The 25,143-nt window shown below is 42.6% G+C and overlaps 1 protein-coding gene and 1 long non-coding RNA gene across 6 annotated transcripts in view; one reads left to right on the top strand and one right to left on the bottom strand.

The window, feature by feature from the left end:
• LOC310902101 (uncharacterized protein) overlaps positions 1-25,143 on the bottom strand; it is a 176,498-nt gene that overhangs the window by 28,263 nt on the left and 123,092 nt on the right. The gene's annotated exons all lie outside the window — the stretch shown is intronic.
• LOC310902107 overlaps positions 232-25,143 on the top strand; it is a 29,762-nt gene continuing 4,850 nt past the window's right edge. For 2 of the 3 annotated variants that reach the window (XR_014586492.1, XR_014586493.1), the window contains exon 1: positions 232-24,265. This is a non-coding gene — a long non-coding RNA (uncharacterized lncRNA). The remainder of the gene's footprint in view (positions 24,266-25,143) is intronic. The other variant, XR_014586494.1, reaches the window with a different exon arrangement.

Consider the following 25,143-nt stretch of genomic DNA (forward strand, 5'->3'; position numbering starts at 1 on the left):
CCTTGGTGAGAGTGAGTAACCTTTTCCCTGAGACCCGTGGTGCTTTTACGGCATATCATGAACCCTCTATTTCCTCCTCCATTGAAAACAATTGCACCTTCTCCCAGGGAAGGCAAATTGATTGTCGGGAGTTCAAAGAACGAAAGCTGAGCAGGTGGCTTTCTAGATTATACACTTTTCTTGGCAAGAGCGACTTCTCTGATGAACATTCCTGCCTGCAAGAGAGAAACATAGAGTGACTGTAATTCCCCAGGATGGGAGCAGCGGCAGCTTGAGAGTGAAGGCTCTGCAGAGTGAAGGTGAAAGGATGAATCTGTTTAACTGCACATCCCATTAAAACGGGTGGCTGGACAGAAAATTGCCCCTAGCAGCACCCAGAATGCTTGAGGCATTGGACAGGGATTTAGTGCCACTGCCCACATGGTTGTGCCAGGGAGACTCAGAGCCCACTGTGCTAGAGAGACTCAGAGCCCAGCCTCTGCATCCCACCATGGCAGAGGGTCAGCCCCTTGAGTGAGGACAGAGCAGGATGTGCGCCTGCTTGGTGCTGTGGGGTGGCTTGTAGGCATGGCCAGGCTGCAGGGTGGCATGGTGAAGGTGTGCAGCCTCTGCTCTCGTGGCATATTTTAGCAACTGAGAGCTCAGCTCTGTCTGCTTCTTGGAGAAGGCACCTTTAACCTGCGAGGTCCCTGCTGAGTGTTGCTTTCTGACATTTTGGAGGGAAATAGGCCATGAAATCACCTTTTTTTGTAGTGTCTGTTCAAGGTTTGTCCTATTTTCCTGGAAGGGCTCCCATGCAACTTTTGGACTCCCAAGGCTGGGACTTGTTATTCTAACACTGTAGCACCATGCATCATTTCTGCTCCCCATATCCATCAGGCACAGCAGGGTGCCCTCACTGGGTGTGTGGGAGACATGGAGACAGAAAGCGGGGGGTTGGCTAATGAGGACTCGAGGCCTGGCAGAGCAGGGAAGCAAACCTCTCTGGGAACATAATGTGGCGCTCACATGCCCTGTGCAGGCCACAATCCCCTATCCTCCACGAACCACGAAGTCCAAGAAAAGCTTTTAAAGGAGATTTTAAAGGAGATTAAGCTTTTCTTCACGACAGATGAGAGAGATTTGATGAAGGTTAAAGGTAATTAATGACATCAGTCTTTCTTTTGAATGTTTTTTTTTCTTTTTTTTTTTTTTTTCGAACTGATTGAACAGAAGTTTTTGAAAACAGAGTTTAAGCAGGTGTAAGGTTAGCCAAGATCAGTAAGAATTTCTGCCTGGGGTAGCCCGAATGTGATGTCTTCCACTTAGTAATCCTTCTTCAGGTCAATGAATCTTCTTGTAAAAGGAAAAAGTAAAAAAATATATATATACACTACTGAGAACTCAGCTGATACTTTATAACTTGGTTGTCTGTCTGTACACAAGAAAAAGTGAATGTGGCATCAGGTTGCCAGTGGTTGAATAGTGTTAAGAATACATGGACAGCTAAAATGTCCTAGATTTAGAATTTAGTTAAGATCAATCTAATTAAGGCTGAAGTAATTAGGAATGTGAGTATCCCCAACAGCATTTGATATAGTTTAACAGATTTGCCTTAAGTTCAGATGCTAGTTAATGCAGACTAAATTTCTTTGTTGACAAGCACTGAGCTGGAGGACTGCCCGTGGAGTGCCAGGCAGCTCCCGGCAAGTTAGCGCACAGCTTCTGCTCCACGGTAAGGTGAGAGAGCAGGGCACTTAACCAGTGTGCTCTGGGGTAAAGAAAACTCAATCTGTGAGGCTATGTTTTATCATTATAATCCTTTGTGATTTGGCTGAGCCATATGGCAGTAGTTTCTTTCACAGCTCATCTCAGGGCACAGATGACGCCAATCTCCCGCTTGTAAAATAGCTGGTGCGTTGATGAATTGGGCAGCAATGTGAGCTGCAGCAGATTATTGCACAGTTACTCCCCAGCAGTCAATGTGGGATCGTGCTTTCATTGCTCTTGGTCTTGTCAAAAGGAAGAGAGGGCAGAGGCACTGGCTGGTGCTTGGGTCTCTCTCCTGCTCCAACCTGTCTGCAGATGGGCCAGATCCTACATTTTAATTGAGCAGCACACAGTACAGCCTGCACAGCAGAGGGGTGACAGTGTTTTTGGCCATGTGAGTGTACGAGCATGGTGCAAAGCTGCCTCCTTGTACATGTGGCTTTGCAGCACTGTTGCTGCAGCTCCTTTAACCAGGCCTGGGCCCCCAGCACTCACCAGCTCCCAGCCTCACGAGCTGTGGAGGGGACCCGGCCCAAGGCTGGTCTTGATCGAAGTGCCTGAGGCCCAGGGCAGGTCCCTCGCAGAAAGGCAACCGCTGACGAGGTTACAGCTGCAAGGCCACAGCTTGGGGGACCTAAGCCAGCCTGTGGCCATGGTGAGGGAGATGACTGCCTCAGGCCTTCCCTCTCTGGCCCCAAGGTGGGGCAGTAGCTCCGTGTCTGTGCCAGGTGGATCTTCCTGCTTCCCATCGTCTCTGGGGAAAAGCTCTTCTTGCCTTCACCTCGAAGGGAACACAGATACACCTCAGCCTGGGAAGCCTTGCTCTAGGTTTTGCTGGCACTACATGGAAAGAACTTGTCATGTGAGTCCTTACATTCACTAGCAAATGCTGAGAAGCAGGTCAGAGCTGGGCCTCATTCAGCCTGGAGTAAGTCTCTGACCCGCTGCTCAGCTGGCAGCCTGTCATCTGTTTGCATGAGCAGCAGAGAGATTTTCTGTGCTAAGTGAATGTCCTCCCAGCTTGGAAGAGGCTGTGCTGTTAATTCCTCTGCTCAGCCAGGCTTCTGCACTTGTATTTTCTTCTGAATCACAGAGGTCAATGGTGCAAACCACCCTGTTGCTGTAACTGCGAAACTCTTTCAGGCAACTAGAGAACCCACACCACATACACAGGGTGAGATTTTTAAATGACTTTTTTTTCTCTTTTATATATAAAAAGAAGTCTGCAGGTATCCTCCTCCACTCTTTCTCTCAAATCATTAGGGCATATGTATGTCTGCTCACTAACAGAGGGGAGACAAATAGGGACATCATAGAAGGAGTCTCCAGGTGACCTGGACCAAGCAAAGATTTGTTTCCATTTTGAGGAGCATAAATTCTTGTGCTGTGACTGTGCAGGAAGCAAGGAGTGAATTTTTCACCTTGACTTCTAGACAGTACAGAATGAAGCCTTTCTGGACAAGAGAAAGCTGAACATATGTGTCTACTTTGAATCAAAACTATCATTTCATTGCACTCTGATGCAAACATAAAGCAAAAGTCAGACAGGTTTGGCATGCTCCTTGGCCTGCTGTTTTTCAGTATTTATTTTACATTGTTTCAGATGGATTTCAGGGAATATCATTTATTCCCTTCTATTTGGCATCTTTATCTGAGCTTAATATTCATCTGTGGCTTGAGTAAAATGACTATTTCAAGCCTTAAATTATGTATGTACTGCAGCACTGCTGGCATCTCAGACTTAAAGACCTTTGTGCAGTTTTTGCATTTCATCTGTTTTTTGGTGTCTCCCGAAACTGTCAGGGAACTTTTGCTGGCCTGCTGGAGAGCTGTGCCCGGCTGCAGCGGGCTGCAGGACACATATGGGGGAGGCTCGAGAGCCTCATCCTCCTTGGACACTACCCCTGAGCACTTTGCTTTCCCCCTTCAGCAGCAGTGGGCTGCATCTCTCCTCTCCCACCTTTGTTTCTCCCTTTTTTTGTGGGTTTCTCCCTGCTGTTTTCTTGGCTGTGCTTTCTGGGTTTTATTCTCCCCTCTTGTCTCTTCTCCTCAGCGTGCACAGTGCTTCTCCCTGGCAGTTGCCATAGAGATCACAGAGCACTTCTCTCTGCCTCTGCGAAAGGCACTCTTATCCCTGTGTAGCTTGGCTGGCTGAGCCAGCTGCCTCATCCCAAATATGTCAGCTTTCCAAAATATCAGCTTTCCCTGCTCCACACCGTGTGACCCGACTGTCCTGCAGGCTGACAAGCTGCATGCCTCTGTCCTGGGATGCATGGCTATGCCATTATATTTCACTTCAGGCTCCCAGTAAGCATTCCTGATCAGTGCACAGTAGTGGAGGACACTGAATCTCTAAGTAGCCCTGTGGCAAGACTGGCCCCTCCCAGCTCCATGCCCTTACATTTCAATCCACCTTCTGCCTTCCAGCTGCTGGGTACCGTGGTCCTCCTCATGTGTAAATGTCAGAGCAGCAAGAGTGCCAGTGCCTATGAACGCCAGGGCGCTATGAACTCCTGCTTGCCTGGACTGAAGTGCAGGAGAGAGGCAGATGGACAAAGAAGGGGTAAGGGACTTCACCATGGCCTGTCCTTTTGGTTCCTTCCCTTTGTGCCCTGGCCATGACTTTAGGTTGCTGCAATCTGTAGCTGACTCAGTAGTGGTGATACAAGATTCAGTGCTGATGGCTGGTTGAGAGATGAGAGGTAACTGCTTTTCTCTTTGGCTAATCTTACACCCCAGGGGAAAGAGATCATGTGGAAACTAACCAAAGTGCTGGGAGTTAGTGTCCTCTGCTGGCCTCATGAATATGATTATCTGAAACTTTTACTTGGCAGCTTTGTACATGCTGTTCCAGAACTATTATCTTGTACGTTGCTTCAAAACGATCAATAAGCCTTCAAGAAGGTTGTCCCGAATCCTTTTGACAAATTATTAATAGAAGTCATTTGAGCAGTTGAGCTATTCAGAACTTTTTACTGTTCAAAAGTTTGACTGTTGGGAATGCAGCATGCAAAATATTAATTTTACTTCATACATTTCTAAGAAGAATTTCTGATGGAAGAGAAGCTTCGTTCTTTTGAAGTGCACCAGAAGTAATGACACAACCACTCAGACTGCATTTGATCAGTTGTAGGTAGAGTTACCTGAAGAGTCTGTATTTTCCTCCCATGTTCACAGGCATTTAGGAAAGGTTGTGGCTTTATATGGCAAAAATGAACGGAACGGCACTGAACTTTGAAAAGTTCAGAAAGGAGAGTGTATTTGAATGGAGTTTCTCAAGCACTACTGGATGAAAACTGTCCTGCTTGCATCTAAATCAGAATAAATGAGGAAGATATGAACTGAGCCTGGTATGGAGGAGTACCAGGTAATAGCTGGACATTGCAGAAAATATTACCTTTGTCTCCTTTGGTGACATGGGATTTGACTAGAGCTGAAATCACAGGGAGATGAATCTGTCTTCCCTGAAGAGATTCAAATAGAAGAGAGACTGTCAGGGTAAATTAGATGCAGGACAAAGGCCTGTTGATCACAGCTGGTTTCAGTGGGCTTATTTTAATGGGATAACTCTTAGCTGAGGGCGAGCTGAGCTAATGACTCTAATGAGCTAATGAGTTGTGTATTGCAATAAAGGAGTGGTAGGGGTTTTTTATTATTTTTAGTAATTCTGAGATTTCCTGTTCCCTACTGAAACCATTATGAAAATGTTAAAAGATCTGAAGGGATGGAAAAACAGCCCACTTGTAGTGTTTGCTTTCCTGCCAAATGACCACTAGCAAGGCAATTTTACCAATCAGTCAGAAGCAAAATAAATTTTTACTGCAACTTTGCAAAATCTGCCTCAATCATTCATGATAGGAAGAATTGCCCTGTGGAGAAGGCAGTGACTTGGCCCTCTGAAGCCTAAAGCTGAGTTTGAGACATACTGAGTTGTTCTGGGAAAAGTGCCTAATCTTTGTGCACCCCTTTAAAATGTGATTGATACTTTACTAGCCGGCCCGGGCAGTTTCTGTCACAAGTCATTCCTGACAGCGACAGTACTGTATGTTCAGTGTCCTGCCACCACAGGATCCTGATCTTGTCTGGAGACTTTTTGCTCCAACTAAAGTACAGCTATAAAAATCAGAATGCAGGATGTTGTAAGTACAAAACTAGTTCATATGAAAACAACCGGAGAGTAACCAGATTACACTCCAGTACACTGTATTGTTGGCCAAGGTTATTCAGTAATGTGCCAAGTGACACAGCCTCTAGGTTTTAGGTTCTTACTGCTTTTGAAGATTGTTGCTTGTCCTATGTCTGATGAATGAATGATTTATGCCTCAAAACTGTCCTAGCAGTGCTTCTGAGCCACTGGGATTATAACTGTGAAGTATTAAAAAAAAAAAAAAAGGTCACTATTTTCTCCCCATGCTGACTTGAGAACATAGATCAAACAGATAACAGCTTTGAGATTACCCAGATGTGGATATGTTTCCCCAGAAATTGGAGTCTTGCATGTGTTTACGGTCGCAACAGCTCTATGTGCGTGTCCCCTCTGGCACAGACGAACCTGTTATCCAGTGGAAGCAGCCGAAGGCTCGAGCAGCCTGTCTGGCACCTGGTGCGCTGGCTGCTGTAGCAGCACTGGGCCTGGGAGTGACAGGTTTAATGCTGTCACGGCTTTGCTCAGTGATGTCACTGGCGCTGAAATAAAACTGCAGCAGCTGAAGTCAGTGGCTCTGCTGGCTGGCTGGAGGGTGTTCCAGCTGTACTGACCACTGTGTACTTTACAGAAAGATATCTGCATTTCTTCTCCCTGAGTACTTTGAAAAATGCTGCAGGGAAGCAGCAAGGGACACAGGTGGCCAGTGGCTCCAACACAGCCCCAGCCCTAAGGGGCTTCCCTGTCTGTGTGAATCTGTCTGAAGCAGGCACTGAAATTCTCTCTTCTTTTTCATGCCACTGGGCCAGAGGTTGCCTGCTTGCTTAGCTCACCGTGAGTGCTCAGGGCCTTCAAGGCAGCTGGAGTGCCAGCTTGCTGCCAGCTCATTTGGGGAAACTGATGACCATGCCTTTGCAGGTGCGTGGTCATTCATGCCTGGGGTGTCTTCTTTGCCCCTGTCTTGTAGTGCTCGTGGATATTGCACAGCCCAGCTGTCCATGGTACCGTTGCCCTGTCTGGATGGGTATGCACTGTTTCTTCTAGAGACAGTTCAGGAAGCTAACATGATCAATATCTCCCATGGTGACACATCATCGGAAGCTAAGTATACAAAGGAAGAACATGGTGGAATCAGTAGGAATCGTTTGAGTGAAGTAAAAGGTGCCCCGGAATTTCTATTTCTTCTTGCTAAGAAAAAATAAAAGAAAGTTCCATTTTGAGCATAAACTCTGCCTTCATTCAGGGTTGGCAAATCCTGTTTTTTGTTCTGTTTGTTTTTAATATTCGTGCACTAATTTCCTGGCTATTCCTGCTTGAAAGTCTTACTGGACAAAGACTGAATCCTTTTGTCTTGCCTGCCAAATAAAGCAGATTGTCAAAAGCAAAACATGTCATGTATCATGTTTTGCAGACAAACCGGAAAAGAACTTGGATGCTTCACTTCCTCTGAACTTGCTGCCAGATCTCATGGGCTTCATATTCAAGCTATATGGCAAAAGACTGCTTTGCAATAACTCTACAGAAATGTAATAAAAGTTGGGCCACACTCTGAGCAGTGACTTGAGTTGGGCAGCTCTTGTGCACAAAGGTTGTGGTGGTTCTGTTTCCTGAGGGGCCCCACAATATTCAGAGTGGTTATCTGGTGAGTAGGACAGTTTGTGTGACCAGGAGCATGAGGCTCAGCACTGAAGTTAACACAGGCTCTGTATGCAACTTCTTATGCACCAAGGAATAGTAATCACGTATTCAAATGCTGATTGTAACATCTGTCTTCTCCAACAAAAGTATCAGACAAGAAGTTTGATAAAAGGCATGTTTGTGATATATTTACTTATAATTTTTACTTGTTTTTGAGACCAAGCAAGGTTTTCTTGGGTACTTTGTGCACCAGGCAGTTGGGAATCCATCATGAGTACAGATTTTAGCAAGGTGGCCCTCGCCGCATCAGGCTAAGCCTTGCAGCAGGTGTTGGTGACCTCAAGGTGTGAGGTAGCCCTGAAAGCTGGGGTCTCCAAGTTATCACAATTTCTACTTAAATATTGCAATGATACAACTGCAAATGAACCTGCTTTAATTACAATGGTCTATCAAGTCTTATGTTTGGCATTAGGCATTGCCATGCTGTCATTGGGTCACCAGCTTCTAAGTTTGCTTTCTCAGACAGGCTTGCTCACTGTTTTCTAAGATCTGCCTTGTCCTAGATCTAGACCTCTCTGGAGACCTGAGTATATTTGACCTCAGCTGGGTTTGTTTTTTGTATGTGGCTGGACTGGGCAGAGACGTGGCCTGGGCAGCCCAGTCCACCAGCAAATATCCTCTGTTCAGCGCCTGTGAAGTGCAGTGTGCCCTCATGGCCACATGGCAGCTGGTGTACCAGGTGTCAGTGTGAGCAGAAAGTAGGCAGGCTCTAAGGCTTGGTGAGCTCAAATATGCTGTTGAGGCTGCTCTTCATCCTGGCGTGTATGCAAGGCATCGCTCCACGCCTTGCAAAGGGGACATGTAGCACCTGACTCCACACTCAGTGCAGATCTGAGGAGTCTGAATTTTGAAGCTGTTGGAATTTGAGTATGAGGCTGGTTGTTCAGAGGCAGTATCTTTTCATAGCTGTTATCTCAAAGCTTTGTGCAAATACTCTAGGTAAAATTTCCCGATGAAAGTCTAACCACAAATCAGGAGAGGTGGTGAAAGAGAGTGGGTTGGAAAGAAACTTTCTCCCCTCCAAACAGTCTATTTTAATTTTATGTTGTGAAATAAGGGGGCTCTAAGTAAGCCAGCCAAGTATTCTCAGAAGAATTGAACTATCTGCAATGTTTTATCTTCAGTAAGATAGGTTTTTTTTTTCACCTTTCTATAGGGAATTAAGTTGTCACTTGATGAAGCAGATCTGTGGTGCTTTGTGCCTGTGTCCCAAATTCTTGTCAGAGGGGGAGAAGTTACATAACTGGAAGGAGGAGTGCAAAATTCCCACTGTGCTGGGCTCGCTCTGTGAAAATGGTGTCAGGGGAATAGACACACAAAAGATTAAATAAATAGAGCTGAGAGAATGAACCTGAATGACACATGGAAGAGTTATAGGGAAGAAGATGGTAGTTTTAGTTGTGATTTAAGAGTTTAAAGGGGTAATGGCAGAATAGAGGTAAATCCAGTTTTCTTCCAGACGTTACAAACAGCTGATTATTTTCATTTAAATGTTTTTTCTTTCACTTTTGTTTTTCAATCCAATCTTAGTTGTCTTGTGTTAAGACTGTGTAGGATCTAAGCTCATTCCCATTGAAACACATGTAAAGACCTCCATAGGCTTGCCAGCTTTCCAGGGTCTAGTCAACTTTGCAAATTCTGTACCGAGCAGATACACCTTTACAGCAACTGATTCTAAATCATTGAAGTTACTCCTTGGAAATGATAAAATTTGTTAAGAAAAAAAAATCCTTAAAAATTCCTAACAGGTAGTACTCCCATGACTACTAGCCTAATAAATGCCTTATGGGAGAACAGTGCAGCATTTGATTTCCAGAGTGCTAAGAAACCAGCTAAGAATGCCAAATATTGTCCCTGGTTGGCCTGAAATAATGGAGCCATGCACATGCTGAAGCTCTTGCATTGTTTGTGCAGTTCTGAAGTGTTTTTCCATCACACTTGCAGCCTCTGTATAGCCAGTAAGTACGTGTGTGTGTGTGAGTATATATATATATTGGAGCAGAGCTTCCCATAGAAGCTCACACTGCTCACCTTCCCCCGCCTCCTGATGTAAATATAGACGTGCAGTAGCTCCTTTCTAAGAAAGCATTTGTTTCTGCTAGGAATTGAAAGAGTTCTTCTTTTATGCGTGAAAAAAAAAGGAAACCTATAGCCCCATCTTATATTATTGTTCACGTATTATTGCTCATTCATGTGTGCTCTGCTTTCTTGCTTCTTCAGAATTTAGTGTAACGGAGGTAAATTGCCATTGCTCAGATACACCTCCTTTTCTGTATTAAAGCTAGGTATACAACAGCAATACTGTGCTTTCACAATGCTAGGGCACACCCACAGAGGACATCTGATGGGCAAATGTCATTGGCAAAAAGCCAGACTAACTTAAATTTGTATAATATTAGCACACATGAAGGAATTCCATGTCAAAGAGAGAGACTGCCACAAATTTGTTTGAAAGAGCAAAATCTTCTCTCTTAGTCCTCAGTAGCAGCAGAAGGTATGGGAACCCTGAAGGATCATTGGCATTTCTCCCTCCTTGCTTCCCATGTCTGGCCTGCACATTGTCCAGGGCCCAGTCTCTTCAGAGTCTCATCCCTAGGGAACATGTTGCCAATGTGGCTTGGACATCACTGCAAAAGGCACTTTTCCCTGAAAGCCTCAGTTGGCTTTTGAATGCTGAGGTGCAATGGAAATGTCCCTGGTGCACCTCAGTGAGGATACATTACTATACGCTGACCCCAGTTCTTTATGATCACCTACAAAAATGAGAAAATGCCAACCTTTGCTATATGTAAATGTTTTCAGAGAGGCAGAGAGAGGTACAAAAGAGTGGGAGTCAATTGGAAGAAGAATGTTTCTCACTTCTCCAGTAGCAATTACAGTGGCTGAGCCTCACTGACTTCTAGAGACCTGCTGCCTCGCTTGGTAATGAAAAACAGGGCCGGATATGATGGCGTAGCTATAGCAGCACTGCAGCTGGGGAGCTGTTCATTACAAATAGCCTGTGCCAATATGGTGTTGTGGAAAAACTTTTCAGTACCTCTTCTACCTTTCAAGCACTTCTTATTTTCCTTCTGCCCTATCTGCATGCTCTTACAGTCTGCTGCTAGGAGGCCCTGTGCATCCTGTTTTGCATTTGGACTCCTACACCTGGCTCTTGGTTGTTCCATCAGCTGTTTTCAAACAACCTTTTGTGCCAATCTAATAAATACTGGATGTATAAATTTAGTGAAGGACTGATCCCAGATGCTTTTCTGTCTTGTACTGTAATACATTTTTCATAAGCAGAAATTTTGTTCTTAATGTTCCAAAAGTGATATAGAACTTGGGATAGCAGCCATGTCTAGACCTCCCTTACCTGCTGTTTCTCATTTCTGCAAAGAGAACTGTAAGTAAAATTACATGCCAAGGTCCTTAATCACAATCTGAAGGTTAATACCAAGGGTTTATGATCAGCATTTCCCTCAAAGCTTTAGCAAAATACTCGATTCCTGTGCTTGTCACAATTTCTGTGCTATGCCAGCTGTTGCCTGATTATTATTGTTTCATTAATAAAGAGTCACATGGTTGGAGATAAAGCTGAGCTGTGATATGGCAGTGCATCACCATTGAGTTGTGTGGATGAAGCCTTGATGAAAATTTCTGTTCTGTGATGTACATACTCTCAAAATTCACTTTAGGAGGCATTCTTGCTTTCATTGTATCAGCTTGAGAGGAGACACCGTATGAGGAATTTGCACAGGAACTGGTTCTCAGCCCATCAAATATTTGCATGCTCCCAACTAGAAGGAAACCGGCATTTAGAGAAGGGGATGCGTGTGGTGGGAACAGAGCTGTGCAACGTGTTGGGCTGCTGCTCTGCTAGTGCAAGAGCAGGAGGGCTCAGCTCTGTAAGGCTTTGGGCTTAGCTGGGTAAATGTGCCCCGCTGGCAACTGTGTGCCGGCATGGCAGAGCTCTCTGCACTGTGTGGCATGCAGCGCAGGGAGCTGCTGCTTGGGCCAAGCTAATGAAGCCCACTTTATTATGGTATGAAGCTTTGAGTCTGTGACCAACTGAACACTTTCAACATGTGGTAGTGAATGCAAGTGTAAACACCCTGTACAACTGAACAATGACTCTCTTACGTCTTCCCTGGAGATTTCTTACCAGAAGAGAAAAATAGAGACTATTCACTTTGTCTGAAAGAAATTTAATCCTGTGTATCTTTGAACTGTTTGGAAATGTGATGTTCAAGCAGATCAGTTTTCTCTAGGCAGATGTGTGATATGCCATTTCTCTAATTACTTTCTATGCATGTTTTAAAATCAAGAAGTTAAATTTCAACATACTATTTTATCTTATCTGGGAAGAACAGCTTTTTTCTCCTTACACCCACTGCCCAACAGCAGATTGAGAAACACACAGACATGCACACACTTATAGTCCACTATATCATTTCTCTCTCTAATAACAGTAGTGTGTGGTTTTGTGTGAAAAAAAAAAAAAAAAGAGCAACTGTTTAATTACTAAAACTCTATTAGTTCTGCTCTTTAGCTCTGCTCACCCCTTTGTAGATTAAAAAGGAATTAACCCCCCTGGCATAGATCCCTCCTGCCATTTCATTGTGTGTTTGGGTTTTGAACATGTAGTGGAAGAGCAAGGAAGAAGACTCAAATAAACCTCACGATGATTAGACAAGTTTTGCTGACCAGTATTAATCATTGTATTGACTAATACTTGTTTGTTATGCCTGCAGGTTGTAATGGAGGTGTCTGGCCTAGCTCTGAGGAAAAGAAGATGAGCATTAGAAGCTGCAGCATGGGGCTGATCACCCCAAGTGACTGACCTCCTTTGGGTACCATAGCTAGTTTATTGCAAGCTAGTCCAATCCTCTCTCCATAGCACTGCCATTTCTCTGTAGGCACACTACAGTTTCCTTCTGCTTGCTCATTTGTCTCCCTCTGCCTGTTGTCTTTTATTTGCCATTGAAATTGCAAGCACTGTCAGGCAGGAATGGCCTTTTGTTCTCCATATGCCTCAGCAAACACAAAGGTATCTTAGACCCATGGATGCTACTGTGATAGCTTTAATTGTTTTCACTGGAAACCGCAGTTGAACTGAAGGTTTCAAATTTGTTTGGTGAAGTGGGATTGTCTTGCCAAATCCATGATTGCTTTCACATATTCCACTAACTTTGCTTCTAGGGTCTACGTGAGCATAAATCCTAGCCTACTGCCACGTTATTTGAGATCAGTCACTGGAGATTCTCTTATATAGACTCCAAGAAAGTTCACTGCTCACTGTCTTGAAATGTGTTGGCAAGGTATGGTGCATTGGTTACTTGGTACTGTGCATGCTTCTGATAATTAATGCTGGGGTCTTGCCTCACTTAACCGGGAGTTATAGCGGAGTTTCCCACTAGAATTTGGTATACCTTGCTGGTGGTTTTCTGTATTGTTCCCTCTAAAGAGCAACATGCAGCAATAGCGTAACACAGTGAAGTTTTAACTCCTTTGTACAGCAGTTTTTACTCCCCATCAATAAAAAGTTTTAGAGCTGCCACCAAACAGAACATAACACTTTCATATTCTGTGAAGGGAAAAGATTTCAGCAGCTGAGAAAAACACGCTACAGTTGGTATTTCATATGACTGATACTGATGCAATATTGATAACTAGTAACAAAACTGTAAGAGAAGAGTATAATATAGTACTCCAGCCAGATGTCTGGGTGTGTCATTGGAAATACTGTCAGTAGAAAATTATTGCTAGAGATGCAACAGCACTGACTTCACTGAGGGAGACAGACACTGACTGAGCAGGGTCTGCAAGCAGATTTATGGTAAAGACAGATGCAGAACCTGTTATCCAGGAATCCAGATAAAGTATCATGCCCCAAGTACTTTCACAAAAAAAAAAAAAAAAAAAGAACAATAATCTTTATGGGAGTGGGGAGTGCTAATGGCCTTTTTTTTTTTTTTTTTTTTTTGATGGTGATGATGAAATCTGGGTAGAAAGAAACTAACAAACAACCTTAGTTATTATATTGCTGATGTGTAACCAGTCCAACTTATGATACGGAATGAAGCTAACTCAGTGCATCCTAGTGAAGAAAAAATAAAGGAATGGAAGGTAATCAGTATTATACTGAATGAATCTTTTTCCTATCTTCTGGAAGGCAACAAGTCCACAGTCTTTTGAATTCTCAGAACAAAACAATCAAATATCTTGTGTTTTAAAACCATTTTTGAGGCTTTTATTTGGCCATACTGTCTTAAGCCTTTTTATGTTGTTCAAAATGGAATTCATAAATTGCTTTTTGATGGTTATGCACATGTAACATCCACTGGATGACAGTAACAGTTGAACATCTAACTAAATATGCTCAAGAAAACAAGACTTTCTGTAACAACTAAGTCCCAGCAATGTGGAGAATACAATTTGAAGCTTGCCAGCTCATGGGCTATTTGTGTTGTTCATTCTAGTTAGCCAGAAGCACAAGGCTGAGATCTGACAAGAGTGATGATTTCATCCTTTGGATACCAAAGCTTGAATATTTCAGTGTTGGAAGAAAAATGATACCATTTTATAGCTGTGTAGGATGTAATTGATACTTGTTTTTGTCTTCTACCTGCACTCACACACCTAACAGTAATGTTATGCTGTTGGCGTCTTTTTCTCAGCTGAACTTACATAATCTGTACTGAGCTTGATCCCAAACCAGCAAAAATAGATAAAATCTCTTTAGAAAGGTTTTTCTTGATTTTAATGTCTGTGATGTCTTCTCACACAGAATTTGCAATGATTTAGTAGCATTCTAATAACTAGCATGATCTAATTAGACTTTTAGGGAGATGTAATTAAAAAAAAGACAAAATGGTATAGTCTCGGATTAAAAACAAAACGAAACAGAGGCTGTCAAGTACTCAAGAAGGCTGGGAAACTTCTGTTTATTCCCATTATATCAACTGGTTTAATAAAAGGCATAACTTCTTATAATCTGTCTCAGATATAATCAGTGAAACCTTGCAGACAAGATACATGTTTTGCTAGGAATTCTTGGAACATCCCTTCTTGCATTCCTTCCAGAACTAGAGTTTCCCATTCCTTTACATGCAGAATCTCAGTGAAGGAAGAAGCCTGACCTTCATTTACAAACCAATCACTCCTGGATTATCTGGAACAATACTTCAAAAGGAAAAATAATTCAAGGCACAGTGAGTATTTTGATGGCTATATTCAAAAAGCAAATCCAAAGAGTCTGTCTCTCTTGCTAGCTGTGTATTGCTCTAACCTCACTCTGATGTCACCCCAAAGATAGTTCTGTCTATAAATGTACAAAAATATCAGGGAGTGGCCAACTCTCTCAATATACAGACCCTCTAACCTCTTTGTTCTTAGCACTCGTCAGCCAGGATCAGCACAGTATAACAAGCCCTTCCATTATCTTCATTTTTCTTATACATTTTAGGGCCCTCTTTTCAAGCCTTTTTTGGTTTTGCTGTAATGTGAGGCTAATTTTACTGTAAGTCAAAACATTGACAAGCATACACTTCCTCTGTAGGTTTAGAGATTGTGGGTGAATAGCATGTCTCTGTGCCACATTTAGCTTTGGATTTTGATGGAACAGACTGTTCCAACACGTCAGGTTTTTTCTCCTAGACCTCACCTTTCTGCCTATACGAAATGCAAGCTGTTTGCTATTTTGTATCCTGCTCCCGTATAATGGACTAATTCTTTTCTTATACTGTCTTCCTTCTACTGTCACATCTTTTCTACATTATGGTGATCCTTCAAGCAGGAAATAGGTCTCTTCAAGCCAAGTGCTGTGCTATGCTTGATTGCTGCTTTGTATTTTCTATAACTGTGGTGGTCTAGTGGTCTGGGGTCTCTGGAGGAGACCATGGAAGGTGGTGCTGGTGATTCCCAGGGAAGCGAGAGGTGTTAGATCTACATTCTATGTTTCAGTGCCAAACTGCGGTATGAGATTCTAGACATTCCAGTCTCTCTTTTCCTTTAGGAAGGAGCTGCAGTTGCCATAGATATGGGTTGTGATTTTGAATGGAAGGGGAAGTGGATGAGAAGACGTGCCATGGTTTAGTCTGGGCATTTAGACAGCAGTCCTATCAGGCTGTTGTAGCCAGTTAAACCCAAACTCAGCAGAATAAGTGCACATGCATTTTCCAAACCATCTCCAGATTTAAGTGCTGATGCGGGAAGTAGATTTGAACTAAAAATGCCTGGGAATTTGATTTTTGGTTGGCAAAACATGGCTATCTGAGGAACAGCTTAGGTAGTTAAGGCTCTTGAAGAAAGGCTTGTAGAAATAACTGAAAGCAGGTTTGTGTAGACTGGGTAGACATCAGAGGTGTATGCACTGCTATAGCTTTCCCAGATTTTTCAGTGTTTAGTGCACTTTTGTAACCAGCTTTATAGTTGTTGTTCTTAGAATAAAAAGTTTTCTTTGAAGATTTAGAGCTGTACATCTTTAGATACATTTTCAGGCATTGGACAAGTGCTTCAGTAAGTAGCTATGATTCTTTTCTCAACAGGTGTATTAGCGTGCTAAGAGTTTAAGAGTTTCCCTGTTTTCTCCATGGAATGCATTCATATCTCTTGATCCGTCTGTTGTGGTATTATTATTATTATTATTTTTTATCCATGCACCTGGCTTGCCTATTCTGTTTGTGCTCTGAATTGGGAACATAACTCTGCAAGAAACCCAGGCTTATACAGATGAATTTATTGATCTATGTGTTTCATGAGAATTAGGCTAACATTTGTGTTCTCAAAGATAAGAGATTAAGGGCTTTTTTAATTTTTTTTTCTTCCCAAGAATTAAATGAAGCATTTATTTCTCATGTTTTATCTTCTGCTGTGAAGAGTGAAATATACACAGAATTTGCGGTAGTTTTTTTCTTTTCTTTCAATAGTGTTTGATGACCTGTGAGATATTCTGGCTTTGCTAACATCAGTGATAGGCTTCCAGTCTTCAAGGGCAGTGGGGTTTACCCCTACTGTGTTGGGATTTTTAGATGATAGCTTGATAAGCATGTTGTATAATTATGACTTGCCCAAGCTCTTGCTACTACTTAAAGTTTCAGGTTTATATGTCTATCTTCTCTGTAGACTTTTTTTCTTTTCCTGTAGAAATATAACTTCATATCATGGCAGTTGTGCCTCTTCCATCTATCTCCGGACTCCTGTGGATGAGCAGTGAGGCCTGGCTGAAATGGCCCTACATCCTGTGACAACTGGTAGGCTCTTCTTAATAGACTGGTCCAGCTTCTCAGTACAGCCCTTAAAGTTGTGGACTCTTGGTCTGGAAAGCCCACCTTGATATGCCTTGCTGTTTCTTGCTGAAATCTGTTTTTTGGTGAGTGAGTACCATTTCACCTCTGAGATACCTCAAGTGCTGATGATGGCTTCTTGCTTTGGAGGGTGTTGACTGTGAGTCCTGACCCCTGTTTTTAGATGAGCGTGGCAGATTTTTTTGTAATTTGGAATGGAGCCTCCTTTGGCACCAAGCATTGCAAAAGACAATTTTCTGTTAGAGAAACAAGCTGTTCCTGGTACATTCTCCTGCATCTGTGCTCATACGGATCTTCTCCTGTTCCATTACCATGGATATTTGGCAGGGCCATGAAACCTCTGGGCGCTCGCTCAGTAGCCCAACCTGTAACACCACTACTTCTAGAATTGGGATGCTTTGGGAAAGAGCAAAGCATCCAGGGGTCCTAGAGATGCCATGTATCCCTGCCCCTTTCCATCCCCCAATGTCCTCCCATATCCTCCTGTCTTCCCTCTGTCCCAGTCCATCCTGCACCCCACCTACAGTTCCCTCCTAACATGCTCCAGCCCCTGCTGCAGAATCACCTGTGTGCCCCAGCCCCACCATGTCCATGTAGCCCCCTTGGCCATGCACAGGTGATATCAAGGTTGGGCTCATCCCACAGCAGTGACTGCAGGCACAGCTGGGTCAGCACCTCCAGCACCACCAGCATGTCGTGGGGGCAGGGACCCTCATGTCCAGCAAGACCCTGCCAACTGGAGTAATGCTGACTCATGGGGACTTAGGCTTTGGGGACACCTATCCACAGGGACTCAGGCATCTAGGAGACCCACTGATCTGTGGGGACCCCTTTTTATAGAAAAACTTGATACTGCAAAGAAACAAGGGGTATTAGTAAATATTAAGTTGAATAATGTTTCTTTGTGCTACAAACACTATATGTTTAAATTAACTCATCGCATTCAGTAACAAGTTTTGCCAGCAAATAGGCAAAATGTTCTGTGTGAAATAGTTCACTTCTAATAGCTCAGGATCTGTCAGTCTTTTACCAGATGAATAGTTATTAAATTAAGTGAGGATATATGCACTGCACTATTTAATATATAATGAAACTCTTTTGATAAATATATGAGCTGAGATTAAGGCTGCTAATTTAATCACTGACAGCAGAGTCTCTGTGTATGGAAAATAACCCTTTTGCATTGAAACGTTCATTTCTGCTAATTTTTCCATGTGGTTATTATACTTGCAAAGATCCAAAAAAGGCCATTTTCCTGGAGGCAGAAAGAAAACTACAAAAGCTTTAGAGGCAGCTGGGCAGGGAGCCGTGGGTCTGACTTTGCTGACAGAAAAAGTGATTTGGAGGGGAGCATAGTCTGACGTTTTATTGAGAAAGTCCTCGGGTAGAAAACTGCTGATTAGTTTCACCCTAGCAGTGTCAACTGAGTCTGACCACCTTATTTCCCAGCTCCCAGTGCCCGTTTCAGGTGCTTGGGGGAGAAGTGTGGTTCCTTGCTGGGACATGGATGACTCTGTTGTGGTGTTGCTGGCTGGTTCTCCACCCCCAGCACAATGATGGTTTCTGAAAATTACTGCTGATTTCTCAGGAACAGATTGTATGTTTTTGTATGAGGGCTGCATCTGCTGAATGTTAAATAGATTTTGTGTGTACCGGTGTCAGAAGACAGAAAGAATAAATAGTCCCTAAGCAGACAGAAAGGCTATATTTAGGTCTAGGCTGAGTATGCCCTCTGCCTGCCAAATGCAAAAAAAAAAAAAAAAAAAAAATCAAAATGCCTCTTCATTTCCTGCTGGACCTTTATATATAATTTTTTTCTTCATTGTGTTTTAAAACTTTCAAATGTGGATACAGTCTAGTGTTGGGAAGCTGCACAGTCCTGCCTCTGTGACAGCCTCAGAAGCATACAGTTACTTCCAGGCTCCAGCCACAGCCCTGCCCTGCCTGATCATCAGCTCACTGAGCCTGACCTGATCTGTGGGCTGACATTCTGACCCAGCCTCAGCCTATTTCCACCCCCAAGGTCTTGCCCCTGGTTGCCCTCACCAAGCCTAAACATAACTCCAACTCACAGGGGTACATCCCAGCCAGGCCTTCCCTACACTGTCCCTATCCCCATCCCTAGGGAACTGGGGCTGCCTCCCGGCTTCCCTGCTCTCTGGCTGGGGTGGTGGGATGGGCTGTGGCTGTGAGACCCAGCCCCAAGGGTGACCCCACTGCTCCTGGCCTTCGCAGTGCCCCAATGCATGTGGTGTCCAGTCTTCCAGACAACACCCTGTTATGCTTTCAGCTATTATGAAAGATTAATCCACAGAAGTCTTAGGTTAAAGGGAACATGAAGGACTTCCATGATTCCTCCTTTATGATTTTTCACGGAGAGCACAAGACTCCCTTTTAAAGAGGCTTTGTGTCTTCGGACTTTGCAAAGCATGGGGAGTGTGCCTGTGTTGCAGCAGAGTACAGAAGTACCTGAGCAAGTGTTAAATGAAGTGCTTCGGATATCACAGAGCAATCCAGCCATGGAACTCAGCATGAGCTAAATTTACCCGACTTCTCTGCACTGTAGACATACTCTGGTTTAGAGGTTTGACAAATGGTCTGTAGGTTTGAAACAGCTTCAGGAACAGCCTGGCATTAATCCCAGGCTGAAACAGGAAACAAAGAGTGCCAAGAGACACTGAAAAAAGAACAAGAATTTCTTGTCACAAGCACTCAGAGGACTTTAGCCCTTGAAGAGGAGATTCTGAGCTCCTGATGTGAGCAGACTTTCATATACTGCTTTCCAGTTTTAAAATTGTACAACTGGGCTTGGTCTTTTGTTCCAGCCACTTCAGAATTTGCTAAAAACCTGCCAGTTATAGGAAGCCTCCTTCCCTCCCCTTTTGTCAAGAATGACTCTTGTAAGTAACGCTGAGCCTGTGCATACTGCTCTGCTCTATCAGGAATTAAACTGCAGTTTGTCATGAAATGGAGAAACACAATGTGCACCTTCATGAGGAAAACAGTTGAGGAGATAGGATATCAACTCTTATTTTCTACTAGAGGTGTTTTTTATTTATTATTTATTTATTTACTTTTTTTTTTTTTCTAGAACAGCCTGCGTTCCTGGTTTGAAGCTGTGATGGGGAGATTCAGGCTGGATATCAGGAAAATGTTCTTCACTAAGAGGGTGGTCAGGCACTGGAGCAGGCTCCCCAGGGAAGTGCTCATAGCACCAAGCCTGGTGGAGTTCAAGAAGCATTTGGATAACGCTCTCAGACACGTGGTCTGTTTTATTTGGTGGTCCTTTGGGGACCCTGGAGTTGGACTAGATGATCCTTGTGTGTCTCTTCCAACTTGGGATATTCTATGATTCTATGTTTCCCTAGTTTTCCCTTTTATATATTGCTTCTTTCCATGTGTAGACTATGAGTAAATGTGAGTGGAGAACCACAAACTCCATGAGCCCAGAGTGTTTTGGAGCACGCTGTAGCATGAAAGTTGGGTTGGTAAGGTCCTGTCTAATGCCCAGTACAAAGTCATGCTTTGTGACCTGCAGTTTCAGGAATGACAGCTCTGTTTTAATTCCTTCAGTACATGTTTATGACTCACTGGGTCATCTGTGTTTTGAATGTAGCAGATTCTGTTGTGTGGGTACATATGTATGTGGTGTATATGTAAGTGAGAAAAAGCTAGGGTTGAATATCTGACTACTAGTACTTCTCACTTCTATAAAATAGAGGTGGCTAGGGTAGCCTAACCTGAAGCTAAAAACGCAGTAAATACTGGATGGTGGGATTAGGAGCTTTCTGCACAACCCATTGTAAAAATAGTGAAGAGTTTTTGCACAACCAAATGCTTGTTGCTAGTATGGAGCAGAGTGCTAGTCTTCTAGCTGAATTGCAAATTCAAAACTGGCTATGAATGACCAAGGGAATGATAAAACTTTCTTTAACCAGACAGGTAAAAACACGCAAATCCTTTATCTTTGTCTCCAGTAAAAATGCTCCTCTGGTTCAATTGTCACTTAAATGAGTATAAATCAGGAATAGCTCATGTAAATCTTACGTCTGTGCTGCAACTTCTGGTAAGTCTCATGGGCTTGACAGTGATACGATCTAATTTAAAGTGTCATTGAGGATTTATTCAAAATGAGTTTTACAAGAGTACTCCGCAACATTTCTCTATTTGAAAGGAGAAAGTAGGTTAAAAGAAAGATAATTTACAAGGAAAAGTCAAGGCAAGAATAATCAGCATGAGGGCCTGGTTAGACACATGACAATGTTTAATCCTTACTGTTACTAATCCTTCAGGCCAGGATTGCAAAAATTAAAGTTTTTCTTTTCTTTCTCGTGTATTACCAACTGCTTAGAGGACAGAGCAGCCCCAGTTTCCTCATTTTGTGTCAGGTTAATAGGAACAGTGTAAAGGACAAGATGCAGCACATGTTAAAGTATATGCCTATGGGCTACATACCTCATTCAACTGGAAAACTATTGCCTTATAAATCTAAATAACCAAGAAGAATGAAACCAGAGCCTGATGGTGCCCAGTAACGTGGCCAAGAGACAGTCATAACGACCAGGCATATGGGCAGCCAAGTGAATAACGCTGCCAGGAGGGATGTCTGCAGTGCAGAAGTTGGGAAATGCTTATTAAAAGTCCTAACATGGCTGCATGCCCCTGAGAAGTCACTTCTGTTGAAAGAGGCATCTTTCCAGACTGCTGGTGAGTTTCTATATGTGTTTTCATACTTGTGCATTTTGGATGTGTTTAGCTGAAGCTGACTTGTTCTTCCTATCAATATCTGATGCCTCCTATCACACCCATCATTTCAGTTTATCATCACCCTCCTGGGAAACTTCAACAAAAATGGCTGGAAACCTCCCCTCCTGCATCATTTGCTGAGCAATTCAATCAGCTTAGAAGGAAAGGCTTAAAGCCAAAAGCTACAAGTACGCTAAGCTTTATTTTGGTAAAGGAAACACTAAATCTATCTGCTGTTTTTCTTGTTTTCCTTCTTTTCCTTTTGCTGCACTTCGTTCTCATTGTATGTGCAAGGTGAGGATGAAGTCTGCCTCTGTCAGAATGTGAATGCTGTCAAAAATAGACATCTCTAGTAAGGTATTTTGGTTTAAGTGTGGTACATTTTTTTTGTGTTATAGTTAAGGATATATTCGTGTCAATTTTCTGGCAAGCTGATCAAAGGTACTGCTTTGCAATCTTTCACTCTTTTTCTTTTTTTCTTTTTTTTTTTTTTTCCTCCATGACATGAATACATTTTTGCTCAGAAGTTTTATTCCTTATTTTAAATAAAGTCTTGGTACAATACTATCAGCAAACTAAACATAAAACAAGTTGCTATGCAAGGCTAAACAATGAATCTATGATATTTTTTTCCTATTTAGTCATTCTTAGAGTTTTACCACAATAATATTTGATTATTGTAGGCAAAGTCATATCAATAATATTTAAGATAAAATAGAAAGCAGGACTTCTTAGCATTGCTGCTTCTAGAAAACCATGTCTGCTTCAAAACAGCCTTAGGAACTTGACTGCATCTCAGCAGTCAAGAGATTGAACACTGTGATCATCACTGTCACATTCTGATGCATAATATTGCTGTGGGCTCTTGAGTGTTACTCTCTTGCACTCAGAATACTGGTGCTCGTTCTGCTGGCAGTCTGTTCAGCCTATCACTACTAGAAGTGCCCGTGAGACTCATTTTGTCATGTATATGGCCTTTCAAAGTCTCCAGGTAAGAGAAGTGTTAAGTCCACATGATGTACATAGTTGTACATAGTTGTTGACAGTTACAAGACTTTTTCTGTAATCACAAGTGGCAAGTTCAGAATACAGTTATTGCTGCTGTTGTCTTTTTAAAACTTCCTTATGCTATTCATGTCAATGTCACTATTTGAAGAAGGTGAAGGAGCTGATGAAGTTAAATTTTGAGATCATTTTACCATCACAAAATGCTGAAGTGTGACTGCAAATGTTCTTCATAAAAAATGGATAGAAGACCTGTGTTTCTTCTCCCTGATTCTATTTGAGTGGAGGAAATCCTGATTCATGGTGGCAGGCAAGACAGAAGGGCCAGAACCCTAGGCTTTTGATCCCAATTAGTCAGGGAAAATGCATAACAACATTTAAAAATAAAAAATTTGAGTGTTGGCTCCTCCTTGGAAAGAAACATAAGGCTGGAGGTTGTGTACTTGTCAGATAGTGGTTAAAGCCACTCATTCCCCAAGCAGCAGCAGTGTCTTTCTGTGTCTTTACGGACATTTACCTGTTAGGGTTTGTTAAGTGCCTCTTCTGGGCTCTGAAGGACACTACAGCAGCCTACTACTAATTATCTTCTAATCTGCACAAAAAGTTGTTTCCTCTTCCACTCTTAAGGTTTCAGAACAGAGCTTTTCTAAGCTAAGAGCACAGAATTTTAAAGAAATGCATGCACCTTAGTGTGCATATCAATACACATACACAGAGATATATGGACTGATCTTCTATTAATGACTGTGAATGGTGATGGATATAGGAAGACACAATACGGCCTTAAAAAATAACTTGTTAGTATGTGGTGCAGTACAGGCTACTATTGCAACTTGTTTGTCATTTGCAAATCAATAAAATTACTTTTCCAGACATGAGTGAGAATTAGTGAGGTTTAATGTTATTCTTGATTTTTGTTTATTTAAAAATCTCTCTGACTAATATCTTCACTAGTAAGTAGCAAACATTCTTGGCTTGTGTAAAACAGCACTGAGATCACTGCAGTGTGCTCACTGATGCTAAATACTGTAGACCTCCTGCACATTTTCAGTATGTATCCACTGCTTTGGAGCAGTGGTACCTGCAATTGTGTGGCTTTCATTGGCACGTGTAAGAAATGAGATGTGTTTTTTAACATGATTGTCTCAGTTTCATCTGGGGGGGTTTACAGTGTTGATCTCAGATCTCAGCAGCATACCCGATGTGACTTACTAAAATGCAATTTTGGACAGAAATGAGTCTGAGGTCCAGCCACCAGAGACTCTGAAAGCTTCTCTGCTGAATGTTGATACCACTGTGGGAGTATGGTAAAGAAGAAATGTTTGCATTAGGAATTATGCTGTCTTTAGTTGGCATCTCTGTCACTGCACCATGAACTAGAACTTGCTCAGTTGCTGTATAAGCTCATGACTAGATTGGCATTGCATTTGTGAGTCTTCTATAAAGGAAGAACATTACAATGTACTTAAAATTGCCCTTGGCTAAAGTCATTTTAAGTGAGAGAGTATGAGTGTGATTTACAGCAAAGGTCCTTTCTTCTTTCTAGATTGCTGAAGGATGAAGATCCTCACTCTCCCTGCCTGTTTGAACTTGGGTACTGATCTGTGTGGCAGCAGGACCTGGGGTTCCTTGCAAGGTAAGGTCTTTGAAGCTCTTTAAGTTGCTGAATGCATGTGCATGTCCATAGACAAGAGGGTAATTATATGTCTGGAAAATAATTTTCACATGTCAAGATTATTATACACGGCAGATGAAAGATGGGAGAGAGACAAGCACATGAAGGAGAGGCAGCAAAGGCTCATTGGAGTAAAGATCTTGGGATGATATGAAGCTCACAATGGGAATGGTGTGTCACTTCAGCTGCTAACTCTTCAGGAACAGATTTCTATTCGTATCTTGGCATTGGCTCTGCTAGTGGGATCACTTTGTCTGGAATAACTCCTATTATGCTATTATCTGGAGCTCCTAAGAAGTATCGGTCTACAGTGTAATTGTGCATTGTATCCAGTCAGATTGTAACACACCAGAAAGGTCAAACAGTATATAGTGGAGTCCACAATTATCAGTCTGTTCCTTATCACATTAGTTATCTTTCTTTTTATTATCTTCAGTACTACAGGATTAGTCAGGTCAATAGCGCTGAAGTGACATACCACCTCCTTTCATTTGTGCTTTTAGATGACATATCCCTAGTTTTCAGGTACAGAATGGGAGGAAGGATATAGGGTAGCCTAATTTGGGTAGCTAGTGTTGTCCTAAAATACTACCTAGTCTAGAAATAGCAGCTTTTCTTAGGTACACTGAATAGAGGCATGACTGGTTTAGTCCTCTGAGGTGCTTCTTGTCTTTTGAGAACAGTGACTAAATAAAGAGTTAACCAGCCTGAACAGCAAATTTAGGTATCAAACCTCTGGCTTTGTTTTGGAGCTCAGGTTCTACTTATTCTTGTATAATTTGTGTTCCCCTACACTCTCTTATTCAGAACTGTAAGAAGTAAGTGGTCATCAGGACAAA

Source organism: Anser anser (assembly GCF_964211835.1).
Source record: "Anser anser genome assembly, chromosome: 6".
NCBI lineage: Eukaryota > Metazoa > Chordata > Aves > Anseriformes > Anatidae > Anser > Anser anser.